Source organism: Heptranchias perlo, chromosome 13, assembly GCF_035084215.1.
Source record: "Heptranchias perlo isolate sHepPer1 chromosome 13, sHepPer1.hap1, whole genome shotgun sequence".
Taxonomy (NCBI): Eukaryota; Metazoa; Chordata; class Chondrichthyes; order Hexanchiformes; family Hexanchidae; genus Heptranchias; species Heptranchias perlo.
Window position 1 is genome coordinate 5,046,363 of NC_090337.1, and position 19,954 is coordinate 5,066,316.

Below are 19,954 nucleotides of genomic sequence, written 5' to 3' on the forward strand. Positions count from 1 at the left end.
ACCTGTCCTGGGAGTGTTTGATGGGACAGTGTAGAAGGAGCTTTACTCTGTATCTAACCCGTGCTGTACCTGCCCTGGGAGTGTTTGATGGGACAGTGTAGAGGGAGCTTTACTCTGTATCTAACCCGTGCTGTACCTGCCCTGGGAGTGTTTGATGGGACAGTGTAGAGGGAGCTTTACTCTGTATCTAACCTGTGCTGTACCTGCCCTGGGAGTGTTTGATGGGACAGTGTAGAGGGAGCTTTACTCTGTATCTAACCCGTGCTGTACCTGCCCTGGGAGTGTTTGATGGGACAGTGTAGAGGGAGCTTTACTCTGTATCTAACCCATGCTGTACCTGCCCTGGGAGTGTTTGATGGGACAGTGTAGAAGGAGCTTTACTCTCAAACTTCACATTAAGTTTGAAAGTAACGTACTTAAGTCAGAAACTAGAGTCTTAAACTTAAATAAAGCCAATTACATAGGTATGAGGGGCGAGTTGTTAAAGGTAGTTTGGGAAATTAAATTAAAGGGTTTGACAGTTGAAAAGCAATGGCAAACATTTGAAGAAATATTTCAATATTCTCAACAAATATACATTCTATTGAGAAATAAAAAATCCACGGGAAAAGTGATCCACCCGTGGCTAACTAAAGAAGTTAAGGATAGTACCAAGTCCGGGCGATTTGTTGGCTTTTAGTCCCATTAGTTTGTCCAGTACTTTTTCTCTATTGATAGTAATTGTTTTAAGTTCCTCGCTCTCATTTACCCTTTGGTTCCCCATTATTTTTGATATGCTTTTTGTATCTTCTATTGTGAAGACAGATACAAAATATTTGTTTAACACATCTGCCATTTCCTGACTCCCCATTATAATTTCTCCTGTCTCAGCCTCTAAGGGACCAATGTTTACTTTTGCTACTCTCTTCCTTTTTACATACTTGTAGAAGCTCTTACAATCCGTTTTTATATTTCTTGCTAGTTTACTTTCATATTCTATTTTCTTCCATTTTATCAATTTTTTGGTCGTCCTTTGTTGGTTTCTGAAACTCTCCCAATCCCCAGGCTTATTATTCTTCTTGGCAACATTATAGGCCTGTATCCTCTTCACTGTTTACTACCCTTCCAAGTTTTGTGTCATCTGCAAATTTGGAAATTGTTCCATGTACACCCAAGTCCAAGTCATTAATATATATCAAGAAAAGTAGTGTTCCCAGCACCGACCCCTGGGGAACACCACTGTACACCTCCCTCCAGTCCGAAAAACAACCGTTCACCACTACTCTCTGCTTCCTGTTCCTTAGCCAATTCTGTATCCATGTTGCTACTGCCCCCTTTATTCAATGGGCTTCAATCTTGATGACAAGCCTATTATGTGGCATCTTATCAGTCACCTTTTGAAAGTCAAAATACACCACATCAACTGCATTGCCCTCATCTACCCTCTCTCTTACCTCATCAAAAAACTCTACCAAGTTGGTTAAACACGATTTGCCTTTAATCTATTCAATCTACACTCGTCCAAGTGACTGCTAATTCTGTCCCGGATTATTATTTCTAAAAGTTTCCTCACTACTGAGGTTAAACTTCCTGACCTTCCCTCCATCATAAGGTCAGAAATGAGGATGTTCGCTGATGATTGCACAGTGTTCAGTTCCATTTGCAACCCCTAAGATAATGAAGCAGTCCGTGCCCGCATGCAGCAAGACCTGGACAACATCCGCGCCAGTAACATTCGCCCCAGACAAGTGCCAGGCAATGACCATCTCCAACAAGAGAGAGTCTAACCACCTCCCCCTGACATTCAACGGCATTACCATCGCCAAATTCCCCACCATCAACATCCTGGGGGTCACCATTGACCAGAAACTTAACTGGACCAGCCATATAAATACAGTGGCTACGAAAGCAGGTCAGGGGCTGGGTATTCTGCGGCGAGTGACTCACCTCCTGACTCCCCAAAGCCTTTCCACCATCTACAAAGCATAAGTCAGGAGTGTGATGGAATACTCTCCACTTGCTTGGATGAGTGCAGCTCCAACAACACTCAAGAAGCTCGACACTATCCAGGATAAAGCAGCCCGCTTGATTGGCACCCCATCCACCACCCTAAATATTCACTCCCTTCACCACCGGCGCACTGTGGCTGCAGTGTGTACCATCCACAGGATGCACTGCAGCAACTCGCCAAGGCTTCTTCAACAGCACCTCCCAAATCCGTGACCTCTACAACCCAGAAGGACAAGGGCAGCAGGCACATGGGAACAACACCACCTGCATGTTCCCCTCCAAGTCACACACCATCCCGACTTGGAAATATATCGTCATTCCTTCATCGTCACTGGGTCAAAATCCTGGAACTTCCTTCGTAACAGCACTGTGGGAGAACCTTCACCACATGGGCTGCAGCGGTTCAAGAAGGCAGCTCACCGCCACCTTCTCAAGGGCAATTAGGGATGGGCAATAAATGCCGGCCTCGCCAGCGACGCCCACATCCCATGAACGAATAAAAAAATGCTGTACCTGCCCTGGGAGTGTTTGATGGGACCGTGTAGATGGAGCTTTACTCTGTATCTGACACTCGGTGCCTGAGATGGTAAAATGTTCGATTCCTCAACATTGAGATTTTAACAAGCAAAAGATTCACAAGAAAGAATCATAAAAATACAACAGGACCAGAAAGTGGACAGAGGGAAGGGATCGGTAAAGGGAAGGGATGGAATTGGGAAAGGAAGGGTCGGGATTGGGAAAGGGAAGGGTCGGGATTGGGAAAGGGAAGGGATGGGATTGAGAAAGGGAAGGGATGGGATTGGGAAAGGGAAGTGACGGGATTGGGAAAGGGAAGGGTCGGGATTGGGAAAGGGAAGGGATGGGATTGGGAAAGGGAAGGGACAGGATTGGGAAAGGGAAGGGTTGGGATTGGGAAAGGGAAGGGATGGGATTGGGAGAGGGAAGGGATGGGATTGGGAGAGGGAAGGGATGGGATTGGGAAAGGGAAGGGTCGGGATTGGGAAAGGGAAGGGATGGGATTGGGAGAGGGAAGGGACGGGATTGGGAGAGGGAAGGGACGGGATTGGGAAAGGACAGGCTGTAATAAACTGGCCGGTAGATGCTTATATTCCACAACTGAAGACTGCCTTTGAATAGCAATAAATAACATAGGTTTGCCAGCAAGTGAGAGAGAAACGACAGGGAGAAAGAGAGAGAGAGAGAGAGATAGAGAGAGACTGCCACCAACACTAACCTGTGAACTCAGTCGGACCCTTGACTCCATGTTGCACACTCCAATCCCAGAGAGAGAAAGCACAAGGTGAGGAGACTGAAAGTTCCTGTTAAAATCCTGACGATTTTCACAAAGAAACCAGATCAGCTGTCCTCTGCTCTTAATTTATCCACAATCTGCAGTGCAGCAATGAGCTGTAGTTGTAACCTCACCCACTCTGGGCAAAGTCGACTCCCAAAGAGGCAGTGCTTCCTCATAGTCCCTCCCACCTCAAAGCCCACCCAACTTTTGGCTCAGGAATTACTCCGTCCTCTCCTGCTTTTTGTGGCGTGAAAGTGGCGGCAATTAGACTTCAGTTTAAGTACAGCAGTTATTCTCCAGCTGGCTTCTGGTTTTATTTGGGGTTTTAAGAGAGATTTAAAGTTTGCGAAATAACAGGAACCATGACCTGTTAATCCATCCTGTGAGGTTTTTACTGGGAAGTGCAAAAAATGGAGAGTGGTGTGGCTGAGAGATAATTCATCTTGCGAAGCAGTTGAGGACATAATGAATCACACAGAGCCTCTTAGACACCGTTCCTCAGTCAGGATGGTATTTTACACTCATAGAGGTGACTTGGCATCGCATGAGGTTTTTACCGTCGACCGAATTGTGATGGAAAGAATGAAGTTTTCATTGCTGTGAAAAACCTTCAGTTGGAAACAAAGTTGGACAGCGTTAGGTGGGGAGAATTTGAATACACTGCCCTCCGATGGAAGGAGGAGGTCTAGTAAGTACAGGAAGTGAGAGAAGGAAGAAACCAGAGTCAGCAAACACCACAACATATCAGTGCCTTGGCCCACTGAAGAAGGGTTCAAGTCTTTCCGAGAAATGCAGACATACTACACCGAGAGAAAGGGATAGGATTACTGTCATTCCAATCTGGATTCCAATCCCGTTCTCCCATCACCCCCCTGTGCTCGCTGACCTACATTGGCTCCCGGTCCGGGAACGCCTCGATTTTAAAAATTCTCATCCTTGTTTTCAAATCCCTCCATGACCCTCGCCCCTTCCCTATCTCCGTAACCTCCTCCAGCCCTACAACCCTCCGAGATCTCTGCGCTCCTCCAATTCTGGCCTCTTGCGCATCCCCGATTTTCATCGCTCCACCATTGGCGGCCGTGCCTTCAGCTGCCTGGGCCCTAAGCTCTGGAATTCCCTCCCTAAACCCCTCCACCTCTCCCTCCTCCTTTAACACTCTCCTTAAAACCTACCTCTTTGACCAAGCTTTTGGTCACAAGTCCTAATATCCCCTTCTGTGGCTCGGTGTCAAAGTTTGTTTGATAATCACTTCTGCGAAGCGCCTTGGGACATTTTACTACATTAAAGGCGCTATATATATGCAAGTTGTTGTTGTTGCACTTGCCAATTTAACATTTGTAAACCACCTTTAACATGGCAAAAATGTCCCAAGGTCCTTCCCAGGAGGTCTTCAGAATTTCGTGGGAGTGGCTGGAATTAGGGGAGGGCGACCAAAACTACCAGCAACTCACCAGGGTTTACTTTGACAGCACCTCCCTCCCCGTGACGTCTACCACGGAGAGGGACAAGAGCAGCAACAACAACAACTTACGTTTATAAGAAACACAAGAACATAAGAAACATAGGGAATGTTTATATAGCGCCTTTCACATCACTAGGATGCCCCAAAGAGCACTTCCTGACGTACAGTCGCTGTTATGTAGTCAAACGTGGTAACCAATTTGCGCACAGCAAGGTCCCAAAAACAGCAAAAGGAATAAGTGACCAGTTGACTTCTTTTGGTAATGTTGGCTGAGGGAGGAATACGGTCCAGGAGGCTGGGGAGGACGGCCCTTCTCTTCTTCCAATAGTGCCGTGGGATCTTTTGCATGCACTTGGACTGGCCTCGGTTTAACGTCTCATCCGACAGACAACCCTCAGTACTACGCTAAAGTGCCAGCCTAGATTATGTGCTGAGATCTCTGGAATGGGCATCGAACCCACGACCTTCTGACTCACACCATGAGAGTGCCATCAACTCAGTCACACTGAGACTTAAGACCCACCAACACCCAAGCAGCCTCGCAAGTGAAGTTAATCTCCAACGTTCACACCAAACAGGGACCGGGTACAGTGGGTTAGTGGTTATGTTACTGGTCTAATTAATCCAAAGAACCTGAGTTCCAATCCCACTACAACAGTTTGAGAATTCAACTTCAGTCTGAAAAATCTAGTATCAGTAAAAGTGACCATGAAACTATCAGATTGTCATGAAAACCCAACTAGTTCACTAATGTCCTTTAATGGAAGGAAACCTGCTGTCCTTACCTGGACTGGGCCTATGTGTGACTCCAATTCCACACCAATGTGGTTAAAACTTAACTCTCCTCAGAAGTGACCCAGCAAGACACTCAGTTGTATAAAACCACTACAAAGAATGAAACACCTCCCAAACTGCAGTTTTTCAAGAAGGTGGCCCATCACCACCTTTGCAGGGAGCAACTAGAGGATGGGCAATAAATGCCAGCCTTGCCAGTGATGCCAACATCCTGAGAATTGATTTTAAGAAAGGCCTCAGGGATCTGCACCCAACATGGCCACTGGTGGAGGAGATGACGCTACAAAGACGATGAGGAAATATTGTACAAGATCGAGTCGACCAAGTCCCGAAAGGCCGGGGCTGATGTTCAGTTGCACAGTTCTTTCCTGAGAACCGTTGCACAATTTTGTTGCAAAGTTGTGGTGTGTGGAAAGAAGGTCCTGAGCAATCGGGACCGTGAGACATTTCCCCACACGTCGCACGAACTGCGAGGGGCGGCTGGGGAGGGGCGAGGATGAGGGGGCTGAAATCGCAGCTGGGGAACAACGGACAAAAAGAGAAAGGCTGGGGGAAACTTTCAGCGACTCTGGACCGCCAGTCCGCACCATCTGGGAGGCGCTCCACCCCAGGACTGACTCCAGAACCCACCTTCCCTCCCCCAGGACGGAGACAGGGTTGGTGGGACTGTGGGCCGGTGAATTGGGCCCACACTGTCTCTGAGCATAGCTCCCTGAGGGTAGTGCGTCATTCACAGAATTACCCCGGGCTCTAAAAGCAACTGACGCCAATGATTGCACTCCCAGTGTCAGCACTGAGGAATGCAATCAGCACTGTCGGAAGTACATCCTTCATTTCTATAGTGCCTGGCACGACCTCAGGATGTCCCAAAGCACTTTACAGCCAATGAAATACTTTTGAAGTTTAGTCACTGTTGTAATGTAGGGAAACAAGGCAGCCAATTTGTGCACAGGAAGGTCCCTCAAACAACAATGTGATAATGACCTGATCACCTGTTTGTAGTGATGTTGTTTCAGGGATAAATATTACCCCAGGACACTGAGGAGAACTCTCCTGCTCTTCTTCAAACAGGGCTCTGGGTCTTTTACCTCCACCTGAGAGGGCCGACGGGGCATTAGTTGAACATCTTACCCGAAAGACAGCATCTCCAGCAGTGCAGCACTCCCTCACTACTGCACTGGGAGTATGAGCCTGGATTATGGGGCTGAAGTCTCTGGAATGGGACTCGAACCCACGACCTTCTGTCTCTGAGGCGAGAGTGCTGCCCACTGAGCCGCGGCTGACACTAACACTGACACATACTATTTACCAACAAACGCACAAAAAGTTTAAAGTTCCTATGCGCACGCCGTGTGAATATGAGTATGGAGATCACATGACCAACAACGGCGTCTATTACTCAATTACTAATCAGAAGTGGAATTCGCTGCATCTGGATTCCCACGTGTGGCTACTGACTAATGTCAGTTTAACCTCAGTTGTGGGGAAACTTAGAAATGATAATCCGGGAAAGAATTAATCGTCACTTGGATGAGTGTGGATTGATTAGGGAAAGCCAGCACAGATTTGTTAAAGGCCAATCGTGTTGAACTAACCTGATAGAGTTTTTTGATGAGGTAACAGAGAGGGTCGATGAGGGCAATGTAGTTGATGTGGTGTATATGGACTTTCAAAAGGCGTTTGATAAAGTGCCACATGGTCGGCTTATCATCAAGATTGCGGCCTATGGAATAAAGGGGGCAGTAGCAATATTTGGATACAGATTGGCTAAGTAACAGGAAGCAGAGAGTAGTGGTGAACGGTTGTTTTTCGGACTGGAGGGAGGTGTACAGTGGTGTTCCACAGGGGTCAGTGCTGGGACCACTGCTTTTCTTGATATACATTAATGACTTGGAGTTGGGTGTACAGGGCATAATTTCAAAATTTGCAGATGACACAAAACATGGAAGTGTAGTGAACAGTGAGGAGGATAGTGATAGACTTCAAGAGGATATAGACAGGCTGGTGGCATGGGCGGACACGTGGCAGATGAAATTTAACGCAGAAAAATGCAAAGTGATACATTTTGGTCAGAAGAATGAGGAGAGGCAATATAAACTCGAGGGCTCAACTCTAAAAGGGGTACAGGAACAGAGCGATCTGGGGGTAAATGTGCACAAATCGTTGAAGGTGGCAGGGCAGGTTGAGAAAGTGGTTAAAAAAGCATACGGGATCCTGGGCTTTATCAATAGAGGCATAGAGTACAAAAGCAGGGAAGTCACGATGAACCTTTATAAAACACTGGTTCGGCCACAATTGGAGTATTGTGTTCAGTTCTGGGCACCACACTTTAGGAAAGATGTGAAGGCCTTAGAGAGGGTGCAGAAGTGATTTACTAGAATGATTCCAGGGATGAGGGACTTTAGTTATGTGGATAGACTGGAGAAGCTGGGGTTGTTCTCCTTGGAACAGAGACGGTTGGGAGGAGATTTGATAGAGGGGTTCAAAATCATGAAGGGTCTAGACAGAGTAGATAGAGAGAAACTGTTCCCATTGGCGGAAGGGTCAAGAACCAGAGGACATAGATTTAAGGTGATTGGCAAAAGAATCAAAGGTGAAATGAAGAAAAACTTTTTTACACAGCGAGTGGTTAGGATCTGGAATGCACTGCCCGAGGGGGTGGTGGAGGCAGATTCAATTATGGCCTTCAAAAGGGAATCGGATAAGTACTTGAAAGGAAAAAAATTGCAGGGCTACGGGGAAAGGGTGGGGGAGTAGGACTAGCTGGATTGCTCTTGCAGAGAGCCAGCGCAGACTCGATGGGCCAAATGGCCTCCTTCCATACTGTAATCTTTCTATAATTCTATGATTCTATTGGACAATACTGGTCTAGAGCCAGAGACACAGGTTTAAGGTTAGAAGAACACACTTCACCTGATGAAGGAGAAAGCCTCCGAAAGCTTGTGATTTTCAAATAAAACAGTTGGACTATAACCTGGTGTTGTAAGATTCCTTACATTAGTTTAGATTGAACTACTGGAGTGAATGTGTAGGCTGGAGCGCCCAGGGAGCGGAGGGGGCAGAGAATCGGGAGAAAACTGAAGGGGGAATTGGATGGATATTTGAGGGACTGGATGATTGACAGGGTGGTAGTGTTTGGGACTGGCTCGATGGATCACAAAGTCTTTTTCTGATCCCTTACTCTCCCCTGTAATGAACTGCCTGGTGTCCCCCTTTGCCCCACCACTGACGGCCGTGCCTTCAGCTGCCTGGGCCCTAAGCTCTGGAATTCCTTCCCTAAACCTCTCCCCATCTCTACCTCTCTCTCCTCCTTTAAGATGCTCCTTAAAACCTACCTCTTTGACCAAGCTTTTGGTCACCTGTCCTAATATTTGCTTATGTGGCTCGGTGTCAAATTTTATGGTTTGATAATCGCTGCTGTGAGGCGCCTTGGGACGTTTTTACTACGTTAAAGGCGCTGTATAAATGCAAGTTGTTGTTGTTGTACCCCTCACTATCCCGGGACCGCACGACTACATGTCTGTGCCGAACTGCCGTAGCTCTAGCCTATCTCAGGGGCGAAGCTGGGAGTGGTTTAGTGTGGCAGTGAGCTGCAGTTCTGTGGGAACACAATCTTGTGGCCTTTATTGGCTTGTAATCATCATGGCATTTGGCCCGGACATTCCAGCATTGACCGACAAACAGCAGCCAGTTGAAAAATAAGCGGGGCTACATATTCTTGGCACCTACTGCGTCTCACTCTGGGCTGACAGCCGAGAGGGACATTACAGTTTTAGAAGAAAAAAAAATATCCACAAGACACATGGATCTGATTATCTGCACAGCTGTAACGCACAATTTGAACGGTTTGAAGGAGTAACAGGGTGACCACACCCTTCCACTGGATTAAAACTAAAACTGGGTTGCGTCCACCCTGTAATAGTCCTCCTTGCCCAACCCTCCTCCCCATGCCCCCAATTCCATGTTTTCTCCCTCGCTCTCCTGAAGTTACTTAATCCAGGCTGACACTCCAGTGCTGCACTGAGGGAGTGCTGCACTGAGGGAGTGCCGCACTGCCGGAGTTGCTGTCTTGCGGATGAGATGTTAAACCGAGTCCCCGTCCGCCCTCTCAGGTGGACATTAAAGATCCCACGACCACTATTTTCAAAGAGCAGGGGAGTTCTCCCCGGTGTCCTGGCCAATATTTATCCTTCAACCAACACCACTAACCGTAAAACCCTTGGGCAAAGGGGGAAAAAGCGGGAAAAGGGGAAACGCCAAGATGGTTACGGCCTTAACACTGTCCCAGAGTGCTGCGATCAGCTAGCTTAGCCCAGAGTGGGAGAGAATGAACCTGGCACAGTCCTGGTCTGTGTGGTCTGGTGTCTCGCCAGTCAGTGACTTCATCCATACAGCCACAAGATTTGATTTCATTTTTTGAGATTACAATTGAGAACTTGCTGGGAAGCGTTCGGTTCGAAGTCAGAACCAAATCGAACGAAACTCATTGCAAAATGAATCTAGATCAACCACATCAGGAGTTAAGATTTTCACAAGTTCAGTCCATTTGACACGGTTTGACCCCTAACTGGCACTGCAGTGGCTAATCTCCAGTGGGCAGCGTGGTCTGGGGGTCACCATAAGGAATCAAATTGGCCAGGGATCCTCCCGGTGATGGAGCTGGGTTTAACCAACTGGGGGTGGGGTGAGGGGTGAGGGGTGGGGTGAGGGTGAGATGGGGGGTAGGGTGGGGTGGAGTGGGGGATGAAGTGGGGTGGGATGGGGTCTGAGGTGGGGTGGGGTGGGGTGGAGTGGGGGATGAAGTGGGGCGGGATGGGGTCTGAGGTGGGGTGGGGAAGTCATGATCGGGGTTGCCAACCCTCCAGGATTGCCCTGGAGTCTCCAGGAATTGAAGACACTGCTGGGAGCAACAACCCAGGAGAGACAAACCAAAGGCCTACTTTCTGTCAACACTTTTGTTTATTAATTATAAAAATATTGGAGATGGGGGAAAAATGTTGTTTGATTGACAGTCAAGAATCGTCCAATCGAGTAACGGTGTCTATTCGCTTTCTAATTGGCCGTGGGGAAGGTGGAGCATTGGGACGATGGACGTGTTGGGCAACCAATGGCGGGAGTGTGGGGGTGGGCTGGCTGGAAGCAGGAGGTCATGCGATGAAACCTCCGGGAATATGTCCAACCAGAGTTGGCGACCCTAGGTCATGACCTCCTTGACGCCCCCCCCGCCCCCCCCCCCCCGCCCATCATCGGTCCCTACTCCTGATTACAGTTCAGTAATGCCTGCTGGAAATTGAACGTGACTCAATGCCTCCTCCTGCAGTTGAATAGCTTGTCACAATGCACTGTCATAGAATTACAGAATCTTACAGCACTGAAGGAGGTCATTCGGCCCATCGTGTCTGTGCCGGCTCTTTGAAAGAACTATCCAATCAGTCCCGCTCCCCTGCTCTTTCCCCATCACCCTGCAAATTTTTCCTTTTCAAGTATTTATCCAATTCCCTCTTGAAAGATATTATTGAATCTGCTTCCACCGCCCTTTCAGGCAGCGCATTCCAGATCATAACAACTCGCTGAGCAAAAAAAAAATTCTCCTCATCTCCCCTCTGGTTCTTTTGCCAATTACCTTAAATTTGTGACCTCTGGTTACCGACCCTCCTGCCACTGGAAACAGTTTCTCCTCATTTACCCCTCGTAATTTTGAACACCACTGTTAAGTCTTCCCGCAATCTTCTCTGCTCTAAAGAGAACAATCCCTGCTTCTCCAGTCTGAAGTCATATCTGTCAAGGGTTGCACCTGAACGACGACCTCTTAGAGGGGGGAATCTCGAGACAGAAACTGTACCATGATGAGGAGTTAACGGTTGCACGAGAGGGGAGAAAATGCTGGAGAAAAGATCGACAGGGCCAGCACGTATTCTTGAACTAAAATGCAGCTCCTCTTACATACATAAGAACATAAGAAATAGGAGCAGGAGTAGGCCAATCGGTCCTTCGAGCCTGCTCCGCCATTCAATAAGATCATGGCTGATCTGATCCTAACCTCAAATCTAAATTCATGTCCAATTTCCTGCCCGCTCCCCGTAACCCCTAATTCCCTTTACTTCTAGGAAACTGTCGATTTCTGTTTTAAATTTATTTAATGATGTAGCTTCCACAGCTTCCTGGGGCAGCAAATTCCACAGACCTACTACCCTCTGAGTGAAGAAGTTTCTCCTCATCTCAGTTTTGAAAGAGCGGCCCCTTATTCTAAGATTATGCCCCCTAGTTCTAGTTTCACCCATCCTTGGGAACATCCTTACCGCATCTACCCGATCAAGCCCCTTCACAATCTTGTATGTTTCAATAAGATCGCCTCTCATTCTTCTGAACTCCAATGAGTAGAGTCCCAATCTACTCAACCTCTCCTCATATGTCCACCCCCTCATCCCCGGGATTAACCGAGTGAACCTTCTTTGTACTGCCTCGAGAGCAAGTATGTCTTTTCTTAAGTATGGACACCAAAACTGTATGCAGTATTCCAGGTGCGGTCTCACCAATACCTTATATAACTGCAGCAATACCGCCCTGTTTTTATATTCCATCCCCCTAGCAATAAAAGCCAACATTCCGTTGGCCTTCTTGATCACCTGCTGCACCTGCAAACTAACTTTTTGATTTTCTTGCACTAGGACCCCCAGATCCCTTTGTACTGCAGTACTTTCCAGTTTCTCGCCATTAAGATAATAACTTGCTCTCTGATTTTTCCTGCCAAAGTGCATAACCTCACATTTTCCAATATTGTATTGCATCTGCCAAATCTCCGCCCACTCACCCAGCCTGTCTATATCCCCCTGTACATGTGAGAGTGAACCAGAGCTTCTAATAAATAGTTGATTTTATACTCAAAAGCCCAAGCTGTAGTACCAGGGGAAAAAAGTAAAACCAGTCGTCGATGAGAGCAATCTGTTGATCACAAAGGTTTGCCTCAATCTTTCTGAAGCAATATAACTCACTCAACGAAACTGGCCATGATCTCTGCAATTAATACAAAAATTTTGATTCTACTTCAACTGTTTAACTACTAAACTTTCCTTTTAACCTGGAGATGGCAGATGCTGAGGGGGCTTCTAGGAACATCGGAACAGGAGGAGGCCATTCAGCCCCTCGAGTCTGTTCCACCATCCACCAGATCAAGGCTCGATCCCATTTACCAGCCTTTGCTCAATATCCCTTGATGGGGGAATCAAGAACATGGGAACATAATCTTAAAATTAGAGCTAGGCCGTTCAGGAGTGAAATCAGGAAGCACTTCTTCGCGCAAAAGGGAGTGGAAATCTGGAACTCTCTCCCCCCCAAAAAGGCTGTGGGCGCTGGGGATCAATTGGAGCTTTCAAGACTGAGATCGATTGATTTTCATTGGGTAAGGGTATCAAGGGATATGGAGCTAATGCAAGAAAATGGAGTCGAGGTGCAGATCAGCCGTGATCTAATTGAATGGCGGAACAGGCCCGAGGGGCTGAATGGCCTCCCCCTGTTCCCGTGTCATGGATCAGCTCTGGAGAATGGGCACTTGGAAGAGATACAAGCGGGCAGACAATGCCAATGGAGCCCTACCCAGTCAAGATTCAATTACGGCAGACAAAGAGGAAGAAAATAGAGGGTAGGAGTGCCAAGCGACATGATTCTCACCCAGACGCCTAACACAGGAGCCCTGTTCGGGTTAGGAACATTGGAAAATAGGAACAGGAGTAGGCCAATCAGCCCCTCAAGCCTGTTCCGCCATTCAATTAGATCATGGCTGATCTGTATCTTAACTCCATCTACCCGCCTTGGTTCCATAACCCTTAAAACCCTCGCCTAACAAAAATCTATAAATCTCAGTTTTGACATTTTCAATTGAACCCCCAGCCTCAACAGCTTTTTTAGGGGAGAGAGTTCCAGATTTCCACTCCCCTTTGTGTGAAGACGTGCTTCCAGACGTCAACTCCAGCATCATAATAACCCAGAGAGGAGCTTGATACGAGCGCAGTCAGTATTGGCACAAAATCCTCGCCAACCAGGATCGAACCCTTTGAAGAAACAGCAGTCGAGTCCTGGTAGTGATCGGGGGCTGGGGACCGGGGTGGGGGCAGGGGTGCGGGCGGGGGAGAGGGGGTAATACAGGGTCTAAAATGCGGTTGTGAATATCTCTCCCTGTGACACTAGTTTCACAGCACACCTCTCCTTATCTCTCAATTCCAACCTTTGTGCTTGGACGTGAAGCTCCCAGCGGGTTCAATATTCCAACTCTTTACAGACGAAAACACTTGAAAAACATTTTTAGGGGTTGTAAAGATAAATGATAACCGTCGTTAGGGAGGATTGAATTACTCTCCAAAACCTGCAGCCTCTGCGCCCATCGATAGTCTGAAAACAGGCACCATTACTGAAGAACAATGACTATATTGTCACAACACTGCCCAGAGGCATGCAGTTCTTGACAAGAGGACTGCGAGCAACTCCCTTCTCCCCTTCCCCTCTCCCCCCCCCACAATAGGTCAGTGACACTGCGCTGTACAGACCAGACCAGGAGGGCACCTAGGTTCAATCCCCGACCTGCCCTTAGTTAGCTGACCTGAGGTGTGGAGCCAACTAGCACCTCAGTGCTCCCTGTGAAACTATCCCGGGTGCCTGCTCACCATCGCTGGGCGTGAGGCGCGTGTGAATGGATGCAGGGTGAGGACCAGGGTCGTGATTGACCGTGATGCCTCCCGCGGTGGAATAGCCCATTGTCTCTTCCTCACCGTCATCAAGAATGGCCGCCTGGGGATCTGTGCCGCAGGAGAGGAGTCAGCCCTTTCAGGAGCGGAGCGGAGAGACTTCGGAAAACAGCAATAAAGGGGGAGATTGGGAGTAAACATTTGGCATTGGAATTTTATTACTTGAAAGCATTTGAATAACTGAGAAGTGTTTATTGTCCAATAAAAGCCCTTCTAGATTTTGCAACTTTCTCACCTTACAGTGGGGTAGGGAGCTCGATCGTTGAGTATCAGCGACTTGATCTCATTATTGGAATAGCAACACATAGTTTGTAAAACCTCCAGTACTTTTGCAATCAAACAATTAACCAGCCTACGGAAGTTAGAAGGGACGGTAACTTGTGCGGAAGGGAGCAGAGAGTTGCAAAGGGACACAGAGAGACTGAGTGAGTGCACCAAACGGTAGCAGCAGACGGAGTTGAATGTGGGGAAGTGTGAGGTCATCCACTTTGGACCTAAGAAAAACCAACAAATATTTTCTTAATGGTGGGAAACGAGGAACTGTTGAAGAACAAAGGGATTTGAGAGTTTTTTTTAAATTCGTTCTTGGGATGTGGGCGTCACTGGCGAGGCCGGCATTTATTTACCCATCCCTAATTGCCCTTGAGAAGGTGGTTGTCAGCCGCCTTCTTGAACTGCTGCAGTCCGTGTGGTGAGATTGTACAACTGAGAGGCTTGCTAGGCCATTTCAGAGGGCGATTGAGAATCAACCTCGTTGCTGTGGGTCTGGAGTCACATATAGGCCAGACCGGGTAAGGACGGCAGGTTTCCTTCCCTAAAGGACATGAGTGAACCAGATGGGTTTTTACGACAATCTGGTAGTTTCATGGCCACCATTACTGATACCAGGTTTTTTTCATTCCAGATTTATTATTTAATTAATTGAATTTAAATTCCCCAGCTGCCATGGCGGGATTTGAACTCATGACTCCAGATTATTAGTCCAGAGTACAAGTATCAAAATCACTAAAAGCTAGTGGACAGGTACAAAAAGTAATCAAATGTTGGCCTTTATCTCGAGGGGGCTGGAATACAAAGAGGAGGAAGTTATGCTTCAGCTCTACAGAGCTCTGGTCAAACCTCATCTGGAGACACTGCCTTCAGTTCTGGGCACCGCACCTCAGGAAGGATAGATTGGCCTTGGAGGGGGGGCAGCGCAGATTCACCAGAATGATACCGGGGCTAAAAGGGTTCAATTACGAGGACGGGTTGCAGAGACTAGGCTTGTATTCCCTTGAATATGGAAGATTAAGGGGGTGATCTAATTGAGGTGTTTAAGATAATTGAAGGATTTGATAGGATAGATACAGAGAAACTATTTCCTCTGGTGGGGGGAGTCCAGAACAAGGGGGCATAACCTTAAAATTAGAGCTGGGCTGTTCAGGGGTGAAATCAGGAAGCTCTTCTTCACACAAAGGGGAGTGGGAATCTGGAACTCTCTCCCCCAAAAAGCTGTGGTCACTGGGGGTCAATTGGAGCTTTCAAGACTGAGATCGATAGATTTTTGTTGGGTAAGGGTATCGAGGGATATGGGGCAAAGGTGGGTAAATGGGGTTGAGGTAGAGATCAGCCACGATTGAATTGAATTGCGGAACAGGCTCAAGGGGCTGAATGGCCTCCTCCTGTTCCTAAGAGTTTTCGTTCTATGCCTGGGGTTGTTGGCTCCCATGAGTGCAGTGTATACAGCAACATCAGACGGGCTCCCTCAGAGGCCTGCACTCCCCTGGCCCCAGTTTCCTATATTCGCTGCACCCAAGCTGTCCAATAGCCCCAGGCGCATGCCCAACGAAATCTGCCAAAACGATCCCTGGTTCATCCCCCAGAACGTTCTACAGCGGCTGCTCTCAGCTGGGATGGCACTAGGCACCTTACAATTGGCCTCAGTGCCCCTGGGCCAAGGAATGGAAAACCAGCCCAGGTTCCTGGTCCTGATTCCCACGGGGAGTCTGAGCGCATGTCCGGCGGTGATGCCTTCCACAGTCGAATATGTTGTCAAAGCTCACACGTCAAGTAATGTCCCCTCTCGACCAGGTGCCGGGGAACAAGCAGCAATTGTTAAATTTGCAGGGCTATGGGGAAAGAGCAGGGGGTGGGGGGGAAGTGGGACTAATTGGGTACTCTTTCAAAGAGCCGGCACAGCAATGATGGGCCGAATAGCCTCCTTTCGTGCTCTAAGAATCCATGCCGCAGATTTTCCCAGCGATTGGACATTATTACAGTGGCGCATTACTACGGCTCGCCTGATCACTGAGGGTGCTGATCACCCCCCCCTCCCCGTCATCTGATTTGATCGGAGTCAGCTTAATTTACAGAGGGTGCTGCAGTTTGCGGATGGTTCTGGGCCCGAGGGCATTGGGAGCTAGGCTTGCTAGGGGGTGCTGGGGACATTTAAAGGGATGCGTCCACCTAACGTTAAGTGACCGTATACAGGGATAAAAATGTTTGGTAGCCTTTGGTTTCTTCATTTCTATCTAAGAACAGAGCGGTTCAGTTTAAAATCACCCGAGGACGGAGATCAAAGATCAAATCCCTGGGTGAATTATTTGGGATTCTGAAATGCTGCTTTACCAACGTCACGTGCGTAATAAAGTTTTTTTTTAAAAAAAGAGAAACTAATAAGGTTTGATTGCAACAGATTGACGAGAAACACTCTGTAAAGATGTGATGGATTGAGCCTGTGTGTAGGCCTGTTGCCACGGTAACGTGCCTATCTAATTCCTTCACCTCTTTCTCTTGCACTCTTTCATTCCCCCCCCCACCTCAGTCGTGCCCTTGTGTGAAAACCGAGGCAGACCCAGTTCGGACGAAAGGTCATCGACCTGAAACGTTAACTGGTCGACCACCCAGTGACTTTTCTTCATCTGGGCACGTTGACAGTGAATGTTGGCAGTTCAACCAATGGGAAGCATCTGTTAGACCACACTTGGAGCACTGTGAACAGTTCTGGTCTCCATATTATGAAAAGGATATAGGGGCATTGGAGAAGGTGCAAAAAAAGTTTTACTGGGATGATACCAGAACTGAGAGGATATTGCTATCAGGAAAGATTGAACAGGCTGGGCCTCTTTTCTCTAGAAAAAAGACTGAGGGGTGACCTGATAGATTATTAAAGGGTTTGAGAGGGTAGACGTAAAGAAAATGGTCCCACTTGTGGGGGAGACCAGAACGAGGGGCCATAAAAATAAGATAGTCACTAATAAATCCAATAGGGAAATCAGGAGAAACTTCTTTACTCAGAGAGTGGTGAGAATGTGGAACTCGCTACCACAAGGAGTGGTTGAGGTGAATAGTACAGATACATTTAAGGGGAAGCTCGATAAACACATGCGGGAGAAAGGAATAGAAGGACATGCTGATAGGGTGAGATGAAGAGGGGAGGGAGGAGGCTCGTGTGGAGCATAAACACCGGCACAGACCAGTTGAGCCCAGTGGCCTGTTTCTGCACTGTACATTCTGTGTAATTGTATGTAAAGTCTGGTCACCCAGGTACTCACCAGCAGGGGTCCCATGGGTGGTGATTAGGAGCAGGAACCCAGCCGGGTTTTATTCCCTCCAACCCGTGGGAGGCACGGAGACTGACTGCTGCAGCTCAGCCATCTCCGCCTGGACCAGGGAGTGGCGCTGGGGCCTCACTTCCTCACTGAGTAAACCCTGTGAGTCACCAAGGACGCCCACCTGATTCCTCAGCTGAGGACAGCTGGAACTTGGCACAATGGAAAGTGAGCTGGCTGGCAGGCGCTCACTGAGCAACGAAGCTTCTCCTGTCAAATATTTCCTGTTTCGGGCTCAACCTTTCTCCTTCTTACTAAAATTATCGGCCCAGCAGGAGTTTCGCCTCCCCCATGAAGAGCTCTTTGAAATCTTGCTTAACCCCTGGAGCTGGGCGAGCTCACTGTGCTGACACTTAACCCCTGGAGAATTATTTCCTTTGCAGTCATTTGACCTTAAACCAAGATTCAGGAGGAAAAAAATAAAACAGGTTTTGCTGATCCTGAGCACAACCCAGCTGTAAAATTGTCTCTGTGTGTTCGTGCACCCATGTATGCGTTTGTGTCCGTGTTTGTGTATGTATGTGTGTATGTGTTTGTGTGTTTGCCTGCATGCATGTACGTGTGTGCATGTCCGCGTGTATGTACGTGTGTGTATTTGTGTATGTGTGCATGGATGTGTGCATGCGTTTGTGTGAGTGTGTGCGAGTGCACGCATGTGCGCGTGTCCGTGTGTATGTATGTGTGTGTGTTTGGGTGAGTGCGTCTGTGTGTATGTGTTTGCGTGTGTGTGTGTGTGTGTGTGATGTGTGTGTGCATCCACATGTGCATGAGTGAGTGCGTCAGTATGTATGTGTTTGTGTGTGTTTGTGTGTGTGCATCCACGTGTTTGTGTGTCTGTGTGTATGGATGTGTGTGTGTGCATGTATGTGGTTGTGGTGTGATCACGTGTCTGTATGTGGACATCAGGTGAAGCTGGAATTGGGCTTGGCTATAAACGCACCCCATGGTTGGATAGCCTGCTCACACACATTTTCGAGAATGGGATATAAGGGATGAGAGGGTGAAACAGCTACCGCATCTCAGCGAGGAGATGGCGCTCTCGGCAGTACCATTACCGGAGTATTAATGACAACAATAGAACTATAGGTAGAAACAGGCGGGGGATTAACTCAGAACTCGTTTGTGAGACCTTGCCGTGTGCAAATTAGCTGCCACATTTGCCTACATGTCAACTGCGACTGCACTTCAAAAAGAGTGACGCACTGGCTGTAAAGTGTTTTAGGACATCCTGAGGTTGTGAAAGGCGCTGTAGAAACGCAAACTCTTTCTTTCTCCCTTTGTGCTCTGAATAAACAAAACAATTTCAATCACATTGATCGGAGGGGGTGACTGTTTCCCTCGGTCCTTCGAAGGGTTAATCTCCCTTCAGGGTGAAACTGCTTTCCTGCATCGTGTGACCCTCCCCCTTTCCGACTGACTTTGGAGTCTAGTTTCTCCAGTACCCCAAAGACAAGAGAAAACTTAAAACCAAAACACAGCATTGGAGCAAATTGCCCAGAGAGTACAACGGCAGCAATTGGTACAAAAAAAAACTTTACCTTGCACCAATCTGAAGTTTCAACCCTTGTAAGAGTAACTGTTCAGCAATTCGAGCAGTTCCTTCCACCAAAACTGGCTGATTCACAGTGACCGATTGTCCGATCGATAATAACAGCACCAAGTGTAAACAGTGTGCGGTGTGACCCGTCCCTGTTCCTGCTCTGCTCATAGACCAGCCACAGCTCGAATACTTTACAAGCAGCCTGTTTTTCAAATTCCCCTGTTAACTATTTTCTTGCATCAGCGTCTGGAGCCCTGAGTTTGTTGTAGTTCCTGGACATGTTCTCACCCATTGCCTGGTTTTATATCAGCATCACAGAATCTCACTACCCCAGGATCACAGTATTTGAGTACCCCTGTACCCCATTACCCCTGTACCCCATTACCCCTGTACCCCAGTATCTGAGTCCCCCTGTACACCCGTGCCTGAGTACCCCTGTACCTCTGTACCCCATTACTCCTGTACCCCAGTACCTGAGTACCCCTGTACCCCAATACCTGAGTACCCTTGTACCCCATTACCCCTGTACCTGAGTACCCCTGTAGC

At 47.9% G+C, this 19,954-nt stretch overlaps 1 protein-coding gene across 3 annotated transcripts in view; it reads right to left on the minus strand.

Moving 5' to 3' along the window:
- LOC137331231 (phospholipase D1-like) overlaps window positions 1-19,512 on the minus strand; it is a 154,750-nt gene extending 135,238 nt beyond the window's left edge. For 2 of the 3 annotated variants that reach the window (XM_067994875.1, XM_067994873.1), the window contains exon 1: window positions 3,224-3,414. The gene's annotated coding sequence lies outside the window, so the exon portion shown is untranslated. Of the gene's footprint in view, window positions 1-3,223; window positions 3,415-19,406 lie in introns of those variants that run through there. The other variant, XM_067994874.1, reaches the window with a different exon arrangement.
- Window positions 19,513-19,954: the final 442 nt, after the last annotated feature.